At 40.5% G+C, this 4,051-nt stretch overlaps 1 non-coding gene across 1 annotated transcript; it reads right to left on the minus strand.

Moving 5' to 3' along the window:
• Positions 1 to 2,242: 2,242 nt before the first annotated feature.
• Positions 2,243 to 2,349, minus strand: LOC142168537 (small nucleolar RNA R71). Its single transcript, XR_012698391.1, has one exon. It is a non-coding gene; the product is annotated as a small nucleolar RNA R71 (small nucleolar RNA).
• Between the last annotated feature and the right edge of the window lie 1,702 nt (positions 2,350 to 4,051).

Genomic DNA, 4,051 nt, shown 5'->3' on the forward strand with positions numbered 1-4,051 from the left:
AACCTCACAGGATACACCATAAAGGTAATGCCTCAAGATCTTAAGAGCATGAACAATCGCGGCCAACTCCAAATCGTGTACATGATAATTCCTCTCATGGGGCTTTAGCTGACATGAAGCAGATGAAATGACTCACCTCTCCTGCATCAATACACAACCCAAACCAATGCGTGAAGCGTCGCAATACACAATATACATATGATAGTAGGCTATATTTATGCAATTTAGACACTATTTATACTCTAATTTAGCAGCACTTTATTGATATTTGAATGCTAAAAGATAATAAAATGCTCTAATTAAGAATTTTGTGCTTTGCAGGGGCCACTCCGAGCTAGGAGGAAGCAAAAGAGTGTTTTGGAGTCAATATGGAGTGTGGAAGACCGCGAATTAGACCGCGCATTGGAGGCAGAACACTAGCTGAAATCCGCAGCCGGATCCGCGGTCGAATCCACAACCACGGACGGACAACGCAGGGATAATTATGTAATTTCCAAGGCGACTAACCTAAACCTATATGAAGACTAATTCGCCTAGAAGAGAAAGGGAAATGTTTTTAGGAGTTTTTGGAGGCAAGAACAAAGGAGAGAAGACGGAGAATTTCCTAAGAGTTTTCATCATCTTCTTCTTACTTCCATTGTTGATTATGAATTGTTATAGTGAATTTTTATCCATTAGTATGAGTAGCTAAACCCATCATCTAGGGTTGATGGAACCAATTGTTGGATGAAGTTTTGACTATGTTTAAATATAATTGAGTCGTTCTTATTCTATGATTATTCAACTATGTGTTGTTTTGTGATTAATTGAAGGAGCCCTTGATTAATCGTGTCTAGTTACCTTGTGTTGCTTGAGAAAGAACACTTGGTTAGATTGTTGTTGAACAACACCACTTTTGGGTAAGTTAAAAGATTAATTACTTGAATTTAAAAGCGGGTTAGAGATAACGAAGATTTGGTGGGATAATTCTGAGTTGCATAAATTGTCAACTAGAGTAGTTCGAGAGAATGCTTTGATCGAGAGATAATTACGGTAGCCCGAAACTCATAATCCTCATAGAGTATTACGGCGAGATTATTGCTAACGTGTCAGGAATTAGTCCGGCAATTGGGGAAATCAATAGCCCTAGATCCTTTTTACCTTTGAATTCAACCTTATTCTTGATTATTGCTAATTTTGTTGTCATTTTTCATTAGATAAATAAATTTCACTTATACTCTATTAAAAATCTTGCAGTGACCGGTTAGTCCTTTTTACAAGGCATAGTTGGGCGTGATCAAATTTTGGCGCCGTTGCTGGGGAACTAACGGTGTTATTTATTACAACTTAGAAGAATTGCTAGGATTCTTAGTTTAGATTAATTTCTTATGGTATTAAAACTTTTTCATTAAAATTCTCACGTTTGAACTCTTTTGTGACTCAGGTGTATGCCTAGAAGCTCTTTGAGGACTAGTGACATGTTTGAAGGACTCTCAGACCGGAGAAAGCATTCAGGGCATTGAATTGGGCCAACAAAAAGAACAAACAGTTAAAACAAAAAGACCAAATCGAAAGTGAAATGGACAACGTGGACGACGTCAACGTAAACAATTGGAATGATCGTGTTGACCCAAACGATGAAGTGGTGGCACCTCTTGTGCCAGAAGCTGCTCTTTATGATTGGGCACAACCAACTGCTGATAACCTGGCCACCGCCATTGCTGTTCCTCAGATACAAGCAGAGACATTCCATATTACCAAAAAAATGCTGCACCCTAATCTCACATCTGTTATTTTCTTCACTCTTTTCACTAAATAAATTAATCTAGATCAGAAAAGAAAGTGTTGGCTGGAAAAAGATCCAAATGACAAATATTAATCGATAAGCAAAATTCCCGACAACCCCATTATTTCCGATCAAAAAAATTCCGGCAAGTTTTCTGCAACCAAACAAATTGCCTTTTAGAGTTTCATGACAGCTTTGTATATGTCAGTCTCAAAAAAATAATTGCAGAATAAGGGACTGTTCTCCGGGTCATACATCGAATACCCACAACAACATCTGAAGAACTTCCTATCAATTTGTGTCACTCAAAAACAACCGAATGTGACTCCTGAAGCAATTAAGCTATTACTGTTCCCATTCTCAGTGACTAGAGAGGCTCAAACTTGGCTGAATTTGCTCCCAATAAACTCCATTGCTACTTGGGAAGAATTAGTCAAGCGGTTCTTAAACAAATTTTATCCTCCCAACAAGACTGCAAGGCAAATTGATGAGATATGGCAGTTTAGGCAGAAACCAACTGAGACCTTGCAAGAAACCTGGGAGAGGTTTAAGGGTATGCTAGTGAAGTGTCCACACCATGGCATTCCAGATCAGATGTTGGGACAGAGATTCTACATGGGTTTGGCAGACAGTTTGAAGGCCAATGTAGATGCTTCAGTTGGGGGTGCATTTTTTAGCAAAACGTTCAAAGAGTGCAAGATACTTCTCGACAAGATGACTCTAAATTCAGGCTGGATGACTAAAGGTACGACACTTACACCAATAGTGCATTCTGTTGCTCTTGACCCAAACAATTCCAATGCAAAGAACATAGCCACTCTCATGACGCAGATGAGCTTACTGACAAAGAAAATTGATGAGATGGGTACAAAGCAAGTGCACATTGTTGATACAACAAATGGAGGCTTGTGCACTCCTTGCATAAAACAGTCATATGTGTGCTCGTGGAGTGGAGAGAATGACAACCAGGGCTTCAGAGAGGACATGAATTATGTCAACAATTTCGGAGGTCAGAGGCAAGGTGGGCAGCAATGGGGACCAGCACCAAACCAGTAGTACAGACCAAACCAGCCACAACACAACCCAATCCAGGAAGCGCACGACCACAAGGCCAAGTCGTGCCTTATCAAAGGCAACAGGGCTATAATCAGCAGCACCAGCAACAGTTGGCCTACCAACCACCTCATCAACAACAGGACAACAACATGACATAAATCAGGGGCATGCTGCAATAACTCATTGGGACAAATGGTAAGATGCAAGAAAAGTTAGCAGCACATGATTCGGCAATCAAAGGCATTGAAACTCAATTGGGACTGTTGTCTATGGCCTTGAACAATCTCCCACAATGAACATTGCCTGCAGATACAAATATTAACCCCAAGGAACAGAACCCAAATCAGCTAATGGCAGTGAGTCTCAGGAATGGAAGAGATTTAGACAGAGAGCAAGAAGTTGCTCAATCTAGGAGAGAGTCTATGCCAACTACTCCAGTTACATTAGAGGCAGATGAGTCAGCAGAGCTCACCGAGGTTATAATTGAACAAGCACAGGTTGACAAGGGTAAGGAGAAGGAAGGTGAACAACTCTCAGAACAGGTGGTAGAAAAAGCTTCCAACAAAGAAAAGACACCAAGCAGTGGACAGAGGTTGACTCTTGCACCATTCCCTCAGAGATTGGCAAAGCAAAAGAAAGATGATCAATACAGGAAATTCATGGAAATGCTTTGACAAATTCAATTGAATATTCCACTGATGGATGCTTTGAGGGAAATGTCAGGGTATGCAAAAATTATGAAGGATTTGATGTCGCGAAAATTTGACTTCCAGGACCTGTCCACTATAACTCTGACGCAGGCCTGCAGTGCTGTAGTGACAAGACTTATGGCTCAAAAAGTGTCTGATCTAGGTAGTTGCACTATCCCAAGAACAATTGGAAGTTATTCTTTAGCTAAAGCATTGTGTGACTTGGGAGCCAGTATAAACTTGATGCCCTTGGCAATCTATACAAAACTGGGCATTGGCAGAGCTAGACCGACCTCAATGTTGTTGCAACTGGTTGATGATGTGCTTGTTCAAGTGGGGAAGTTTGTATTCCTTGCAGACTTTGTTATTCTTGACTGTCAAGTGGATGAAGAGATACCCATCATTATGGGAAGGCCGTTTTTAGCCACCAGGAGAGCATTGATTGACTGTGAGACTAGAGAGTTGAAAATGAGATTGAATAATGAAGAAATAATATTCAACATTCAACAATCCATGAGGAGACCCAGCGAATTTGTAAATT

Source organism: Nicotiana tabacum, chromosome 13 (genome assembly GCF_000715075.1).
Source record: "Nicotiana tabacum cultivar K326 chromosome 13, ASM71507v2, whole genome shotgun sequence".
NCBI classification, from domain to species: domain Eukaryota; kingdom Viridiplantae; phylum Streptophyta; class Magnoliopsida; order Solanales; family Solanaceae; genus Nicotiana; species Nicotiana tabacum.